The sequence below is a fragment of the Bos indicus x Bos taurus genome, chromosome 18, assembly GCF_003369695.1.
Source record: "Bos indicus x Bos taurus breed Angus x Brahman F1 hybrid chromosome 18, Bos_hybrid_MaternalHap_v2.0, whole genome shotgun sequence".
Taxonomy (NCBI): Eukaryota; Metazoa; Chordata; class Mammalia; order Artiodactyla; family Bovidae; genus Bos; species Bos indicus x Bos taurus.
The window spans coordinates 25327887-25347333 of record NC_040093.1 but is presented as its reverse complement, the minus strand read 5'-3'; positions in this window follow the sequence as shown (position 1 = coordinate 25347333).

Genomic DNA, 19447 nt, shown 5'->3' with positions numbered 1-19447 from the left:
TTTCTGAAAAATGAGCCAAAAGAACCTATCATTTCAAGAAAAACAACTGACAGTATGAGTTGTCAAAGATAAAATTCAGAGTTTCACATTAAACATTGAAATCTGGGGAAAACTTGTATCTAGCACCATGAGCTTGTCAGTTTCTCTCAATATTTTAAGACTTTTCTGATGATATCATGGATGATACTAAAGAATTTGACTTTTGATATTGTATAATAGCATTTGGAAACTCTGTGTAAGAGAAAGCCACCCTTGGTGGTGCAGGCTTGGAGGATAAGATTAGTCACTCTTGCAAGAAAGGCATAAAACACCATCTAGATCCTTCTTACCTACTCTCTAATGGAACAAAGCCCCTTAGCTGCCACAGGGAAGAAGGGAAGGACCACTGAGAAAGGCCTACCTCTGAGGCCCAAGGACACAGGAGATACTGAGTAACAAACAACAACTTATTTTATTTATTTATTTATGCTAACATATCATGGGTTTATTATCATTATATTTAAATGAATTAATAAACATATATTTAGGTTCTCAGTTTTGATTTACTCTAACTATCATTGATAAAACTGACATAAACAATATATCTTTGGTGTCATCAATAATTTTTATTTATTTATTTTTATTAAATAACATCAGTGTATTTATTGATTTGGCCATATTGGGTCTTAGTGTGGCATGTGGGAGAAGGCAATGGCAACCCACTCCAGTACTCTTGCCTGGAAAATCCCATGGACAGAGGGGCCTGGTGGGCTGCAGTCCATGGGGTCGCTAGGAGTTGGACATGACTGAACGACTTCACTTTATTTTTTCACTTTCATGCATTGGAGAAGGAAATGGCAACCCACTCCAGTGTTCTTGCCTGGAGAATCCCAGGGACGGGGGAGCCTGGTGGGCTGCCATCTATGGGGTCGCACAGAGTCGGACACGACTGACTCGACTTAGCAGGAGCAGTAGCAGTGGCACATGGGATTTTTGTTGTAGTGCGTGGGCTCTCTAGTTGTGGCTCATAGGCTCCAGAGTGCTGGTTCAATGGTTGTGGCATGCAGGCTTAGTTGCCTAAACACGTGGGATCTTAGTTCCTTGACCAGGGATAGAACCCATGTCCCTCACATTGGAAGGCAGATTCTTTTTGTTTTTTTTTTTAATCTTTTAAGATCCATTTTACTAAGAACATTTAAAATTTGAACTTAAGTTATAGATTAAGTTATATGTATACATATTTGAAACAAAGATGAATTTTTTTATGATAAAAGGTGCAATTCACAAGGAAGAGAGATGTCATAAGATGTCATTAGACACCTAACAACAAAGAAGCAAAGATAAATAAAGCAAAAACCAGAATAAATATAGGGAAAATAAAAATATATATAATCATAGTGAGACATGTTAATTTTTCTCTGAGAATATCTTATCAAGTGCAGAAAAAATAAGAATAGGAGAATCTTGAATGATATCATTAATAATTTAAATATAATCGATTATATTTATGTTAATCTTATATCCTACTCAAATATATTTAAAATTTTGTATCTCGTACATTATTACATTTTCATAGGACATTTAGAAAAACTAGCAAAAAGATAAACATTACTAAATTTCAAAAAGTGGAATTCTTTTTTTTTAGCCCATATTATTATTTTTTAAAAGGCCCCTCTTGAGTCTGATTCAGTAAATCTGAAATGGGACCTCGAGTCAATGTGGTTTGTTTTTTTGACCATGCCACGTGACATGCAGGACCTTAGTTCCCTAACCAGGGGTGGAACCCATGCCCCCTGCTGTGGGAGCACAGAGTCCTAACCACTGGACCACTAAGGGAATTCCTGTCAATAATTTTTTTAAAAATCTATTTTATTGAAGCATAGCTCACTTACAATGTTTCAGCACAGCAAGATGATTCAGTTATACAAATACACATATATTATTTTTGAAACTTTTTCATCTTAAGTTCTTTCAAGATACTGACTATAGTTCCCAATGCTATACAGCAAACCTTTGTTGCTTATTGTATACCTATTTTTAAATTAGAAATCAGCATTCTATTCATACTAAGTCAAACAAGTGGAATCAAAATGCCCTAATTTTGTTAGTTAGGCAAAAATTCATGTTTTCTAAAATATATATATATTATGCATGTATATATGTATACAAAAGGTTTTCTACTACACTTGATAAAGCCTTGAGAAAGAACATCAAAAAAAAAAAAAAGGAAGAGATGAAGAAATCGGAGAACATAAACTAAATGAAATGGTAGCAATGAATATGAAATATAAAAAGTGAAACTAGGCAAAAGATCATCATATAGTCCAATTGTTTTTAAATATGACTGCTCATTAGAGACACATCTCTGGAGCTCTGGAGAAAAAAGCAATACTTGAACACTTGTATTTTTCAAGAAAATTTCAAGAGAGTTCTGATATGCATCTGAATTTTAAAAAGTGATTACAGATTTTTCTGTTGGATCCTAGTTTTGGTGATATAGAGTTCTATTATTTTTCTGTTGACCAATCATGATACAATGGTATTAAGTGAGTAATACGACCAGTGTTCTTGCCTGGAGAATCCCAGGGATGGGGGAGCCTGGTGGGCTGCCATCTATGGGGTCATACAGAGTTGGACACGACTGAAGCGACTTAGCAGCAGCAGCAGCAGTTACCTAATCACAAGAGTTAAAGATGTTTGTCAGTTTTCACAATCAATAGCCAGACCAAAAAAAAAAGGTAATTACAATCACAAGCCATAATGGGAACATGATTAACAATATAAAATAATCACATGCAATTTTAGGGGGGGTCAAGCAGAGTGACGTGTTAAGCGGCAGTGCATACATGAATATGCTTTCATCCACCCAGCCAGTTTATGTCTTTTGGTTGGTGTATTAAATCCACTTACATTTAAGGTAATTATTGATATGTATGATCCTGTTCAGTTCAGTTGCTCAGTCGTGTTCGACTCTTTGCGAATCCATGGACTGCAGTATGCCAGGATTCCCTGTCCGTCACCAACTCCTGGAGCTTGTTCAAATTCATGTGTGTTGAGTCGGTGATGCCATTCAACCATCTTATCCTCTATCACTCCCTTCTCTTCCTGCCTTTAATCTTTCCTAGCATTAGGGTCTTTTCCAAAGAGTCGTCTCTTGGCATCAGGTGGCTGAAATATTGGAGTTTCAGCATCAGTATCAGTCCTTCCAATGAATATTCAGGACTGATTTCCCTTAGGATTAACTGGTTGGATCTCCTTGCAGTCCAAGGGACTCTCAAGAGTTTTCTTCAACACCGCAGTTCAAAAGCATCAATTCTTTGGCATTCAGCTTTTTTATGGTCCAACTTTCATGTCCATGCATGACTACTGGAAAAACTATAGCTTTGACTAGATAGACTTTTGTTGGTAAAACAATGTCTCTGCTTTTTAATATGCTCTCTATGTTGTTCATAGCTTTTCTTTCAAAGAGCAAGCATCTTTTAATTTCATGGCTGCAGTGAGCATCTGCAGTGATTTTGGAGACCAGGAAAATAAAATCTATTTCTACTGTGTCCCCATCTATTTGCCATAAAGTGATGAGGCCAGATGCCACGATCTTCATTTTCTTAATGTTGAGTTTTAAGCCGGCTTTTTCACTCTCGTCTTTCACTTTTATCAACAGGCTCTTTAGTTCCTCTTGGCTTTCTGCCATAAGAGTTCTGTCATCTCCATATCTGAGGTTATTGATATTTCCCCCTACAGTTTTAATTCCAGCTTGTGCTTCATCCAGTCCAGCATTTTGCATGATGTACTCTGCGTATAAGTTAAATAAGCAAGGTGACAATATACAGCTTTGACATACTACTTTCCCAATTTGGGACCACTGATCCTATTACTATTTCCCATTGATCTTATTACTGTTTTCTTAATTGCTTCGGGTTTACTTTCCGTAGGTCTTTTTCTTCTTCTGTGTTTCCTGCCTAGAGAAGTTCTTTTAGCATTTGTTGTAACGCTGGTTTGGTGGTGTTGAATTGTCTTAACTTTTGCTTGTCTGGAAAACTTTTTATTTTTCCTTCAAATCTGAAGGAGAGTCTTGCTGGGTAGAGTATTCTTGGTTGTAGGTTCTTCCTTTCATCACTTTAGATATATCATGCCATTCCCTTCTGCTTGTAGAGTTTCTGTTGAGAAATCAGCTGATAGCCTTATGGGAGTTCCCTTGTATGTTATTTGTCATTTTTCCCTTGTTGCTTTTAATAATTTATCTCTGTCTTTAATTGTTGTTAGTTTGATTACTATGTGTCTTGGTGTGTTCCTCCTTGGATTTATCCTGCCTGTGATTCTCTGTGCTTCCTGAACTTGGTTGACTATTTCCTTCCCCATGTTCCTGAAACTTTTTGCTATTATCTCTTCAAATATTTTCTCAGGTCCTTTCTCTCTCTCTTCTCCTCTGGGACCCATATAATGTGAATGTTGGTGCTTTTAATGTTGTCCCAGAGGTCTCTTAGGCTGTCTTCATTTCTTTTCATTCTTTTTTCTATATTCTGTTCTGTGGCAGTGATTTCCACCATTCTGTTCTCCAGGTCAGAATTTATCCATTCTTCTGCCTCAGTTATTCTGCTATTGATTTCCTCTAGTGTATTATTCATCTCTGTTCATTTGTTCTTTAGTTTTTCTAGGTCTTTGGTAAACATTTCTTGCATCTTCTCAATCTTTACCTCCATTTTTTCCTGAGATCCTGGATTGTCTTCACTATCATTTTTCTGAGTTCTTTTTTTGGAGGGTTGCCTATCTCCACTTTATTTAGTTGTTTTTCTGGGATTTTATCTTGTCCCTTCATCTGGGACATAACTTTCTGCTTTATCATCATGATTAACTTTCTGTAATACGGTTTTTGTTTTAGCTGCTGTGAGACTGTGCTTCTTGCTTCTTCTGTCTGCCCTCTAATGGGTGAGGCTAAGAGGATTATGTAAGCTTCTTGATGGGAGGGACTGGAAAAACTGGGTCTTGCTCTGATGGGCAAGGCCTTGCTCAGTAAAACTTTAATCTAATTATCTGCTGATTGGTGTGGTTGCACTCTCTCCCTGGTAGTTGTTTAGCCTGAGGCAACCCAGCCCTGGGGTCTACAGGCTCTGTGGTTAATGGCAAACTCCAAGAGGATATATGCCAAGGGGGATCTTCCAGTGCCCTGGTCCCTGTGGTGAGCCCCTGTTGACCCACACTGTCACAGCAGGCCCTCCAACACCAGCAGGGAGTTTTGGTTCAGTCTCCTATGGGGACACTGCTCCTCTCTGGATCTTGGTGCATGCAAAATTTTGTTTGTGCCCTCTGAGACTGGAGTCTCTGTTTCCCCCAATCCTCTGGAAGTCCCATAATCAAGTCCTGCTGGCCTTTAAGGCCAGATTCCCCGGGGATTCCCAGTCCTTTTGTTGGATTCCAGGCTGAGAAGCCAGACATGGGGTTTAGAACCTTCACAACAGTGGGAAAACTTCTTTGGTATTATTGTTCTCCAGTCTGTGGGTCACCCACCTGGTGGGTATGGGATTTGATTTTATCGATTATGCCCCTCTTATCACCTTGCTGCAGCTTCTTATTTGTCTTTGGACATGGGGTATCTTTTTTTGGTGGGTTCCAGCATCTTCCTGTTAATGGTTGTTCAACAGCTAGTTGCAATTTTGGTGCTTTTCACAGGAGGAGATGGGCACATGTCCTTCGACTCTGCCGTCTTGAACAGGAAACTCTTGTCAATAATTTTTAAGCATGCAAAGGATCTGAGGCTAAAATATTTGAGAATGCTGCTCAATGAAAAAAGAGATGAATGAAGCAAAGAATTAGAAACAACTTACATATTCATCAACGTTAACTTCATTACCGTCAATAGCAGCAGCAGCAGTTTGAGCAGCGCCATCCGCATACTGAATCATGAAAAATTCTGCTGTGCCAAGGACTGTCCTAAGTTCTTCGCGTGCATCATCTCATTTAATCCTCACAATAGCTATATAAGGTGAGTACAATGACTATCACCCCATTTTCCATATTGGAAAACTGAGGCTCAGAAGAGGTTTAGAAACTTTCCCAAGGTCCCAAGCTAGTAAGGAATAGATCCCAAGGCATCACTTAGAGTGATCTGATCTTAGAGTGGAATATGGGTACCCTTTGGGGTTGAAGGTAATACAAGCTTCCACTCACATAGTCATTCTTTAGTAAACGCTGGCATCAGTATGTGCCTTTTACTGTCAGAGCCTTAAATAAGCCTAAGTTGTTTTGGATAAAACATTTCAGATGAAACATGTACACAAGCACACACATGCCTTCCAAATCCTGGCATATTTGGAGAGCCTTATTTCTCTGGAAAATAAAGCACCCTTTGGGCCAAGCTTCCTTCTCACAACCCTGGGAGCTCCAAGAACCTCCCAAGTCCCACCAGAACTAAAGGCCATCAGACACTAACATCTACTGCTGTGGTTCATTCTTAGACCCTCTGTCTACTATGGAGTGGGTTTCTAGGAGGAGCTGACCAGAGCTGACAGAATGCTAATGAGAGCCTAGGGTTCTTGTGACAACCACCCAATTGCAGCTCTATTAAGTACAGTACTGACCATGAGAGACCCAGCCAGAGGAAGCAGAGACCCAGAAAGAACTATGCCTGGCCTAGGAATTAGGGTGTTGCTAACTACAGGTGTTTTCCTGCAGGATGTCAACACCTGCTTGAGGCCCAAGGATCTTCAATCCTTCCAGACACAGGAGACAGATCTGGGCAATAAACAGTCTCCTTTGGTGACCCAGCAGGTGATATGGCTCCCAGGGGCTGCCCACAGCTCTGACCTGGTGCCTTGATGCTGCATCTTCCATGTTACTGCCTGCCTCTTGCCATCTCAGGCCAGCTCTGCGTGTGCCTCAGCACAGGGAGTCTCAGTGCAGAAAATACAGCGGTTCTGCCAAAGTCACTCTGCACCTGGAAAAGTGTCTGCACAGGCTGGCCGGACCTCCACCTAAAGCTTTTCAAAGCACAGCAAGAGAGACCGTTTTGGGTGTGTCACTGGTAGGCAGTTTTTGGTTTTGTTTTGCTTAATATCTAATATTTCAACAATAACGTTTCCTTCCTTTTTTTTTCTTTTGCTCTTTCTTTTTAAACACAGAATATCTAAAAACCCCACTTCTAATATATGCTTCTGAGAAAACACACGGCTGTTCTAGAAGCTCCTGTGTCCTCACCCCTTTCCATCCCTACCCCCACCCCAGGTGTCCACTCCTGAATTGTGCGTCTCTCATGAAGATGACTCTTTTGAACTTTACCCTGGATATAAAAGGATCTCATTAGTTTTGACTGTTTTTGATATCTATAAAAATAAGTCTATGACTTATTTTCTTTATTCTACAGCATGAATACTTTTTTTTTAATCCTAGAGGTTACATGTTTATTTTACTGTGGTATTAGATAAAAATATAACTAGCACATAGGTTCATGATTTCATGGATATTGTTGCTAAATTAAACCTTTACATTAAAAATGAGATGATTTAAATAGAAATATCAAGTAAATATTAGTACAAGTGGCAAGCACATATGGCAAAAAATGATCAAATTGGAATATAAATGAATAAGGCTCAGAAAACACCATTTTAAATAAAAACAGATAACATCTACAATTGCTCTGGACTTATGGGATAGTTCTGCCCTGGAGGGGTCCTTTATGGGTCTGGGCACCTGTCTCAAGCCCTTTCTGGGCACAAGGAGAAGGTGATTGGGTCCAGCCTCAGCCCCAGCTTGCTTCAGGCCACTTTCAGCCAGCCGACTTGGTGGCCTCTTGCCTCTCTCGTCTCTGTCCCCTGCCTGGGCCTTGCCCAGCACAGCTCTCCTCCCAGGTCTTCAGTGCATGCCCCTGCTTGCTTCAGGCCACTTTCAGCCAGCCGACTTGGCGGCCTCTTGCCCTGCAGCCCCTGCCCTTGCCTTGCAAGGGCCCTTGCTTGCCTTTGCAGCCCCTTTAAATCCAGGTGACTTCTGAGTCTCTGCCCTCCTGCTCCACTCATGCTCAGGTGGGAGTTGCACTCATAGCCTTGTTTGCTGCCTCTCTTCATATCCACACTCTTTGCCAAGTAACTGCAGTGTCTTCTCACTTTGACCCGGGCAGGTCATGATATCTCTGTGGGACAACAGAATGAGGCTAATGTGCTGGTGTGCCAGCCTAAGCCTCAAGAGACCCTGTGTGCGGCGTGTCTCTGCTTTCTCTTAAGAGAAGGGCAAAGTTGGCTGGTCCAAGGAGGAAGATGTGAGACAGACACAAGTGGAACAGAGCTGACTCAGCCGAGGTGCTCCAGCCAAGCACAGCCTAAAGCAGATCCCCAGCTCACACACAAACTCAGGAAGAAGAGACCTTCTTAGGCTTTGGAGCCATCAAGCTTTAGGGTGGTGTGTTACCCAGCAATAGCTAACTGACACATGGATAAGAAGCACCTGGCTCCCATCCCTGTTCTGTGGCTCTGTTCTACCCAGACCTAGACCAGGAAGTGCTTATATGAGTGGAATTAAGCATTTCCAAACTTTCACAAATGTGTTCCCTGGTTGTGTGTGTGTGTGTGTACTCATTTAGTCAATCATGCCAGACTCTCTGTGATCCCATGGACTGTAGCCCACCAGGCTCCTCTCTCCATGGAATTTTCCAGGCAAAAATGCTGAAGCAGGTTGCCATTTTCTACCCCAGGGTTCTTCCCGACACAGGGATTGAAACTGCATTGGTGGGTGGATTCTTTACCACTGCACCACCTTGGAATTGTACCCTGGTTGGGCCAGTAATAGTAGCCTGCCGGCACTGGGGAGAAGGAGAAGATAGAGCAATTTTTGCTCTGTTCAGGGGGCAAGAGGTGGCTCTCCTTCACAAACTCAGAGGACCCTCATCATCTACTTCTCAGCAGACAGTCCTGTGAGCTGGGACTGGAGCCAAAGCAGGGAGAAGTTAGGCAGGTATTCTATCCCAGCTGTGTCCTTTGAGGCCTGGTGTTGTGCCCCTGCCACACAGAGAATTGGAATCTTCGTGCCTGCCAGACTCTAGGCCTCTGTCTGTGTCATAGGTAGATGCTCTTTCCAAATTCCTTCCAACTGACCCTCCGGCTCTTTTCCAGGCTCTCTGGAGATCACCCCTGTTGTTAGCATGGCCTTCCTTCCAAGCACGTCGCGCTCAGGAGAGAGTGGCAGCTGGCACAATGGTGAGGTGAGTCTTGCCCCTGCTGTAGCTTTTTCTCTGTTAGCATATGGGCTTAACCATAGTCCTGCTTCCACCAGAGTTTGGGGATCTTGAAGACTCATCTTCTGTAATGGCTTATTAGCTGCTCCACAATCAAAGGCATAGCGATTTTCAAGGTCAGGAGCTCCTTAACATTGTTTCCCGTACTAGCTATGTATGCTGCTGGGGATTTTTGCCATTTTACAGTCACCAGCCTTCCATTCTGTGGACCTTTATTTCCTTCTGGTGAATTTCTTACCTCCCACTGTGGGGACTAAAAGGGCCAGGCCCTTCCTCCACCAACCTTAGGACAGCCAGGGGTTGGGCACCTGTCCCTAATCAGACTCTATTCTGAGACTGTGCAGAACAATGCAGGCCCTGAGAATGCAGGGTGCTTGAAGCCAGGCTGTGTTCCCCTTCCTCAGTCTTCAGAGTTCCCACACAGTCTGTCCTCAAGTTCCTGGCCTCACCCAAGCCCTCTCCAATGGAGTCTTCTTGCTCAGAGAGACAGAGAGAGAGGCTACCTCCAGTTCTTGTAGCTACAAGGCATACTTAAAGAATAAATTTTTGGTAAATAATTATTCCTGTGTATAAGTCCTGTTTTTGTTTCCACTTGAATTGTACGTACCTGTGGGCAGTACCTGCTTCCTCCTGAGCCCAGAGCTTGGTGTGGCTTAATGGCAAGAAAGGGGCTTTGGAGCCAGAGGGCTTGAGCATGAGGCTCAGCCCAGCGCTCACCCACTGTGGGGCTTGGTTTCATCATGTGGCATCTTTAGTCTGGACTTTGCATTTGTAAAGTGGGTGTGATGCTTAGAATGGTTACCCTCCTTCCAGGCTTCAGGGCCTATGTGAGGGTCCCATGAGTTACCTGGGAACCAGTCTGAAGGGACCTCATCTCCTTCATATTCAGCAAACAGAAGCCAATACCACCCTGCTCCCAAGGAGGAGACACACAGGCAGACAGGTGATTGTACAGGTTGGCTGTACAGGCATGCAACAGAGGCAGGTACACAGGAGTTCAGAAGGGCCTCACACTTGGTTTATGCTCTGTTCTCACCATCTTGAAATTCTCAACAATTTTGAACAAGGGGTCCTGCACTTTCATTTTCCACTGGGCCTGAGAATTATTTAGTTATTAAAATACTGTGATTTTAATCACATACTCTGATTAAAATACTGTGTGAATTGAGAGCACATACATCATGAGTCCATTTGTGTGAAGTGTGAAAACAGGTGACGCTAATCTAAAGGGTAGAAGCAGGGGTGGCAGTTATGGGGGCTGAGTGAGGAGGGAGCGGGGTGGGAGACAGTGAACAGAAAAGGCCTTGGAAGGCTTCAGTGGGTCCAAGAATGTTCTGTTTCTTGCTTTGGAAGCTGGTTATGCAGGTGTGCTCACTTGGTGAAAATTCATCTAGCTCGGCACAGGATCTGTGCACATTTCTGTATGTGTGTTACACTTCAGTACAAAGTTAAGAGAAAATGTGTGGAAGGACATGCAGGTAGTAAAAGGAAGTACAAGGTACTTAGGATGCTCAGAAAAGGCTTCCTAGAGGTAGGATCTGAAGAAAGTCCTGAAGAAGCAAGAGGCAGAGGCTGGGGTGGGGTGAGGGGGGCTGTTCCTGCAGCAGAAAGGCAGGCCTGTCAGCCTGGGGATGATCAGAGGCACAGCTTAGGAGAGCATGGGCTCTGCCTGGGAGCTGGACATGAAGTAGGCAAGAGACACAAAGGGTGTTCTGTACACATCTTTGCAGGCCTGCTGAGGCCTTGGATTCTGCTTTGGGCAGTAAAAAGCCATGAAAGATGCTGAGTTCAAGACTTCAAGACTCCAGTTGCAGTGTGGAGGGCAGACTAGGGCGGAAATGGGAAGTGGGGAGACACTGGCCTTCTCAAGGTCATGGGACTTTCCTAGGTGAGTAGTGAAAGGAGTTTGGGCTGGTGGAATGTAGAAAAGGAAATGAATTCGAGACAGCTTTTTCAAATGTTACATTGGGTGATTTTACCTTATGACCACAAATTCTTTGACATTTATCCCATCAAAAAATAGACTCTAATTCCCCCATCTCTTGAATATGGGCTGGCTTTAGTGACTTGCTTGTGATGAATAAAACGTGGGTGAAGTGATGCTATGTGACTACTAAGGCTAGATTAGAAAAGGTGGTACTGGTTCCAGTTGGCTCTCCCTTGGTACCCAGCCACCATGCTGTAAGGAAATCTAGGCGACAGAAGAGCTCACATATACGTGTTCTGGCTGACCACTCTTCTGAGGTCTCAGGCGACAGCTAACCTCAAGTCTAGAGTTGTCCATGAAGAGGTTTTCAAGATGACTGCAGTTGCATGAGATTCTGAGGACTCCCTGTCAACCTCCAGAACCGTGATTTGTGCCATTAAGTTTGGGTGGTTTGTCGGCACCAAGAAAATAGCACCCTTCACTATTAAGAAGACTTTTCAGAAGAGCTTAAAAAATTCCCAACATCCAGGCTAGATCCAAGCTTTAATATTCTTCTGAGCCCCAACATGTAGCAGGGTTGAGAAGCACTACTGTAAACCAACCCTAAGGCTTGAGCTGGGTTATTTCCACACATTGCCCCTCATTCCCCCTCTTTCCCTTACACAACTCCTTTTGTCCTTGTCACTGGTTTCCATCTTCAGTTCCTGGTAGATAAAAGTGATCTATTTAAGCAACAGGAACTTTAAAATCAGTGCTTTAGTCCTTGATGCATGAGATGTTTATTTTTAAAGCAGCGAAGGAGAATGGATATGCAAGGGAAGCAGGGAAGGTCCCAGGGGTAGGAGTGTGAATAAGGTTGCTAGATAAAATACAGGAGGACAAGGTAATTTGAATTTCAGATAAACAATGAAGATTTTTAAGTATGATCCAAATATTACATGCATGCATGAGATGCTCCAATTATTATATAGACATACTAAAAATTATATATTGTTTATCTGAAATTCAAATTTAACCATGTTTCCATGTTTTTATTTGCTAAATCTGGCAACCCTAGGTGTGAAGCCAGGTTAAGGTATATTTAGGCCTCAATCGGAGAAGGCAATGGCAACCCACTTCAGTACTCTTGCCTGGAAACTCCCATGAACGGAGGAGCCTGGTAGGCTGCAGTCCATGGGATCGCGGAGAGTCAGACATGACTGAGCGACTTCACTTTCACTTTTCACTTTCATGCATTGGAGAAGGAAATGGCAACCCACTGTAGCGTTCTTCCCTGGGGAATCCCAAGGATGGGGGAGCCTGGTAGGCTGCCGTCTACGGGGTCGCACAGAGTCGGACACAACTGAAGCGACTTAGCAGCAGCAGCAGGCCTCAATAGAGGAGGGACATCTATAGACTCCTGAGTCCTCCAATGCCAGGGTAAAAAGCACTCAGAAATCTCCAGATCACTCCCCTTGTTGGGGAAAAGTGAAGCTCCAAGACAGGAAGTAATAAATCCAAAACAGGCAGCTCTGAATTTGCACAATATTATGTTAACTAAACCCATGCAAATATTTATTGTTTTGTTGCAATAAATATTTGCATGCAGGTTTTTGCGATGACATAAATTTTCAGATCAGTTGGGTAATGCCTGGGAAAGCAATTGCTGGGTAGAGGGGCTTCCCTAGTGGCTCAGATGGTAAAGAATCTGACTGCAATATAGGAGCCCCGGTTCAATCTCTGGGCTGGGAAGATTCCCTAGAAAAGGGAATGGCTACCCACTCCAGTATTTCTTCCTGGAGAATTCCATGGACAGAGGAGCCTAGCAGGCTACAGTCCATGGGGTCTCAAAGAGTCAGACACCACTGAGAGATTAACTCACACACACACACACACGGTAAGTCTAAGTTACCTTGTGCAAAATCAAAAAACTGTCTTCCAAACTGGCTGTTACCATTTTATATTCCTATGTAATGGAAGAGAGTTCCTGTTGCTCCATATCCTAGTCAGAAATTGGCATCATCTGTTTGCTGGATTGTAGCAGTTCTAATAGATGTGTAACAGTATCTCATTGTTATTTTAATTTGCATTTACCTATGATAAATGATGCTGAACATTTTTTACATGCTTATTTGATATCTACGTATCTTCTTTGATGAAGTGTCTATTCATATCTTTTGACTTTTTTTAAAAAAATTGGGTTGTCTGTATTCTCTGTTAAACTTTGAGTTCTTTCTTTTTCTGCATACGAGTTCTTTTTCAGGTATGTTATTTGAAAATATTTTCTCCCAATCTGTGGGTTATTTTTCACATTCTTTTAGCAATATATTTTGCAGAGCAAATGTTTTCAATTTATCTATTTTGCCAAACGCAAGGTCATGAAGATTTTCTCTTATATTTCCTTCTAGAAGTTTTATAGTTTTGTATTTTACATTTCAAATTGCCAACATCTGTTGGATCATAGAAAAAGCAAGAGAGTTCCAGAAAAACATCTACTTCTGCTCTATTGATTATGCCAAAGCCTTTGACTGTGTGGATCACAAAACTGGAAAATTCTTCAAGAGATGAGAATACCAGACCATCTTACCTGCCTCCTGAGAAATCTGTATGCAGGTCAAGAAGCAACAGTTAGAATTGAACATGGGACAATGGGCTGGTTCTAAATTGGGAAAGGAGTACGTCAAGGATATATATTGTCACCCTGCTTATTTAACTTCTATGCAGAGTACATCGTGTGAAATGCTGGGCTGTATGAAGCACAGAATTTTGATTCTAGATGCTGGAATTAAGATTGCTAGGAGAAATATAAAAAAACCTCAGCTACACAGATGACACTACTCTTATGGCAGAAAGTGAAGAGGAAGTAAAGAACCTCTTGATGAAAGTGAAAGAGGCGAGTGCAAAAGTTGACTTAAAACTCAGCATTCAAAAAACTAAGATCATGGCATCACATTCCATCCCTTCATGGCAAATAGATGGGGAAATGATGGAAACACTGAGAGACTTTGTTTTTTGGGGCTCCAAAATCACTGCAGATGGTGACTGCCGCCATGAAATTAAAAGACACTTGTTCTTTGGAAGAAAAGCTATGACCAACCTAGACAGTGTATTAAAAAGCAGAGACATTACTTTGCTGACAAATGTCTGTTTAGTCAAAGCTATAGTTTTTCCAGTAGTTATGTATGGATGTGAGAGTTGGACTATAAAGAAAGCTGAGCACTGAAGAATTGATGCTTTTGAACTATGGTGTTGGAGAAGACTCTGAGAGTCCTTGGACTGCAAGGAGATCAAACCAGTCAACCGAAAGGAAATCAGTCCTGTATATTCATTGGAAGGAGTGATGCTGAAGCTGAAACTCCAATACTTTGGCCACCTGATGTGAAGAATTGGCTCCTTGGAAAAGACTCTGATGCTGGGAAAGATGGAAGGCAGTAGGAGAAGGGGATGACAGAGGACGAGATGGTTGGGTGGCATCATTGACTCGATGGACGTGGGTTTGGGTGGACTCCGGGAGTTGGTGATGGACAGGGAGGCCTGGCGTGCTGCGGTTCATGGGGTCGCAAAGAGTCGGACACGACTGAGCGACTGAACTGAACTCAACTGAAACAGAAACTCTATAGCCATTAAGCAATAACTCCTATCTCTCCTTCCCCTCCAGCCCTTAGTAACCGCCAATCTACTTTCTATCTCTATTGATTTACCTATTTTATTTTAGACATTTCATATAAGGGAAATAATATACTATCTGAACTATTGGGTCTGGCATATTTCACTTGTCTATAATTTCATATTTCAGTTTTCATAATTTTATATTCATCTTACAATACTTTTAAGGTTCATTAATGTTGTAGCATGTATCAGAAGTTCCTCCTTAAGGCTGAGTAGCATTCATATACATATATACACATACACTATATATATATATACCACATTTTATTTATTCATTCATCACTAATGGAATTATGAATATTTTTATCTTTTGGCTACTGTGGGTAATGCTACTATGAACAGAATTGTACAAGGATTTGTTGGGGTTTCTGTTTTCAATTCTTTGGGGGACATATGTCTGGCAGTAGACTTGCTGAGTTATATGGTAATTTTATGTTTAACTTTTTGTGGTACTGCTATACTTTTCCACAGAAGCTGTAACATTTTAAATTCCTACCATCAACAAAAGAGGGCTCCAATTACTCTACATCCTTGCCAACACTTATTTTCCCTTCTTTTCTTCTTTCTTACCTTCCTTCCCTTCTGTTTTTTATAGTAATATAAATTTTTTTATAATAGTGGCGATGAAGTTGTATTTCATAGTGGTTTTGATTTGCATTTCTCTTAATGATTAGGGTCACTGAGCAACTTTTTCAATGCTTATTGGCCATTTGTACAACTTCTTTGGAGAAATGTTTATTCAAGTCCTTTGCTCATTTTCAAACTGGTTTTGCTGTTATCCTTTAAGTCATGATCTATAAATATTTCTTCCCTTTGTTGTCTTTTCACTCTCTTGATAGTATCTTTTGATGCATAAATTTTTAAATTTTGATGAAGTCAAATTTACCTATATTTTCTTTTATTGCCTATGCTTTTGATGTAATATTTAAGAAACTACCAATTCCAAGATCATTAAGATTTGCCCCCATGATCTCTTCTAAGAATTTTATAGTTTTAGGTTTTATGTTTAAGTCTTAAACTCATTTTGAAATAATTTTGTATATGGTATAAGTTAAGGGTCCAGCTTCATTCTTTTCCATATAGGATCCAGTTGTCCTGGGATAACTTGTTGAAGACACTGTCCTTTCCTCACTGAATGATTTTGGAAGCTTTGTCAAAAATCAATTTACCATATATGGGTGAGTTTATTTTTGAGATTTTTTATTTAATTACATTGGTCTACGTGTTTACATTGCTAATCACATGGTGTTTTGATTACAGTAGCTTTTTAGCTACAGGACTGGAAAAGGTCAGGTTTCATTCCAATCCTAAAGCAGGGCAATGTCAAAGAATGTTCAGACTACTACACAATTGCATTCATCTCACATGCTAGCAAGGGAATGCTCAAAATCCTTCAAGCTAGGCTTCAATAGTACGTGAACCAACAATTTCTGGTTGTACAAGTTAGATTTAGAAAAGGCAGAGGAAATAGAGATCAAATTGCCAAATCTATAGGACCATAGAAAAAGCAAGGGAGTTCCAAAAAAACATCTACTTCTGCTTCACTGACTATGCTAAAGCCTTTGGCTGTATAGATCATAGCAAACTGTGGAAAATTCTTCGAGAGATTGGAATAGCAGACCACCTTACCTGTCTCCTGAGAAAACTATGCAGGTCAAGAAGCAACAGTTAGAACTAGAAATGAAACAATGGACTGGCTCCAAATTGGGAAAGGAGTATGTCAAGGCTGTATATTGTCACCCTGCTTACTTAACTTATATTTGGAGTATCTCATGAAAAATGCTGGACTGGATGAAGCAGGAGCTGGAATTAAGGCAATGGCAACCCACTCCAGTACTCTTGCCTGGAAAATCCCATGGACGGGGGAGCCTGGCAGGCTGCAGTCCATGGGGTCGCTAAGAGTCGGGTACAACTGAGCAACTTCACTTTCCCTTTTCACTTTCATGCATTGGAGAAGGAAATGGCAACCCACTCCAGTATTCTTGCCTGGAGAATCCCAGGTACAGAGGACCCTAGTGAGCTGCCGTCTATGGGGTCGCACAGAGTCGGACACGACTGAAGCGACTTAGCAGCAGCAGCAGCAGCAGCAGCAGCAGCAGCAGGAGAAATATCAATAACCTCAGATATGCAAATGACACCACCATTATGGCAGAAAGCAAAGATGAACTAAAGAGCCTCTTGTTGAGGGTGAAAGAGGAGAGTGAAAAAGCTGGCTTAAAACTCAACATTTAAAAAACTAAGATCATGGCATCTAGTCCCATCACTTCATGGCAAACAGATGGGGAAACAATGGAAACAGTGACAGACTTCATTTTCTTGGGCTCTAAAATCACTGCAGATGGTGGTTGCGGCCATGAAATTAAAAGATGCTTGCACCTTGGAAGAAAAGCTATGACAAACCTAGACAGCATATTGAAAAGCAGAGAAATTACTTTGCCAACAAAGGTCCATATAGTCAAAGCTCTTGTTTTTCCCATAGTCGTGTATGGATGTGAGAGCTGGACTATAGAGTAGACTGAGCACTGGAGAATTGATGCTTTCGAACTGTGGTGTTGGAGAAGACTCTTGAGAGTCCCTTGAACTGCAAGGAGATCAAACCAGTCAATCCTAAAGGATATCAATCCTGAATATTATTAGAAGGACTGAAGCCGAAGCTCCAATACTCTGGCCATCTGATGCCAAGATCTGACTCATTGGAAAAGATTGTGATGCTGGGAAAGATTGAAGGCAGGAGGAGAAGGGGGCGACAGAGGATGAGATGGTTGAATAGCATCACCTATTCAATGGACATGAATTTGAGTAAACCATGGGAGATAATGAAGGACAGGGAAGCCAGGCGTGTTGCAGTCCATGGGGTCACAAGGAATAGGACACGACTGAGTGACTGAACAACAACAACTTTTTCGTAAGTTTTCAACTCAGGAAGTATGAGATTTTCCCTGACTTTATTTTTTGCAAGTTTGTTTTGACTATTGAGAGTCCTTGCAATTCCATATGAACTAGGCTGAACTTTCGTACTTCTGCAAAAAATGTCATTGGGATTTCATAAGGATTGCTTTGAATCTGTCAGTTATTTCAAGGAGAAAATTTGTATTTATCTGATTGGGTTGCTACAAGAGAAATTTATTGTCTCAGTTCAGGAGAGTAGACGTCCTTTATCAAGGTGACAGCAAAGTCAGTTTTCAGGGAGAACTCTCCTTTTGTCTTGAAGATGGCTGCCTTCTCACTATGTCCCACATGGCCTGTCCTCAATGTATGTGTATGAAAAGAGTGAGCTCTCTCTTTTTTGAAAGACACTGATCCTATTGGATCAGGACCTCACCCTTCTGACCTCATTTAACCCTAAATACTTCCATAAAGGACCTATCTCCAAATACAGTACATTGAAGGTCAGGGCTTCAACATATAGATTTTGGGAGACATTCAGTTCACAACAGTTTTCATCTTAACTATAGTATCTCAATGTAACTTCAGTCTTACAATCCATGAACACAGAGTTTTTCCATTTATTTGTGTTTCATTTAATTTCTTTCAATAATGTTTTATAGTTTTTGGTTCAGAATTCTTGTGCTTCCTTATACTCATCACTAAGTATTTTATTCTTTTTTATGCTAGTGTAAATGGAATTGTTTCCTTAATTTCCTTTTCAGATTGTTCTCTGCTAGTGTATATAAGTTTAACTGATTTTTGTCTGTTGATTCTGTGTCCTGCAACTTTTTTATTACTTTAACATGCTTTTTTTCTTCTGGATTCTTTACAATTTTCTACATATAAGATCATATCATCTACCAATAGATATAATTTTACACCTCTCTCCCTTTGGCATTGTTTTATTTCCTTATCTTGTCCAATTTCTTTGACTAGAAATTCCAGTACTATGTTGAATAAAAGCAGACATACTTATCTTGTTCTGGATCTCAGAGGAAAAACATTCAGTCTTTCCCCCTTGGGTATGTTAGACATAGGCTTTTCATATATGGCCTTTATAAGGTTGAGGAAGTTTCTTTCTCTTCCTAGTTCATTGAGTGTTTTTATAAGGATGTTGGATTTTTGTCAAATGGTTTTTTCTGCATCAACTGAGATTACCATGCAATTTTTCCCCTTTCATTCTATTAATGTGGTATATCATTTTGATTGATTTTCATATGATGAACTACCTTTGGGTTCCTGGGATAAATTCCACATGATGCTGGTGTACAATCCTTTTATTATGGTCATAAATTCAGGATTCAGTGTGTTAGTATTTATTGAGAGATTCTGCATTTATAGTAATAAGGGCCATTGGTCTTTAGTTTTCTTTCTTTCAGTGTCTTGGTCTTGCTGACCTCAAAAGTGTTCCCTCTTTCTTACTTTTTTATGAGTGTTTGAGAAGAATTGGTGCTATTTTTTCTTTAAATGTTTAAAATTCACCTTTGAAGCCATCTGGATTTTTCTCTGTTGGGAAGATTTTGATTATTGATTTATTCTCCTTAGCTGTTAATAGGCTTTCATTGTTTTCTGTTTCTTCTTGAGTCAGTTTTATTAGTTTTTGTTTTTTTCTAGGAATTTGTCCCTTTCATCTGGTTTCTACAGTTGTTCATAGTGTTCTAATGTTCTTTGTTTCTTTTTGTAAAGTTGTAATTTTGTCCCATTTTAATTTCTGATTTTAGTAGGAGTCTTCTCTCTTTTTCTTAATT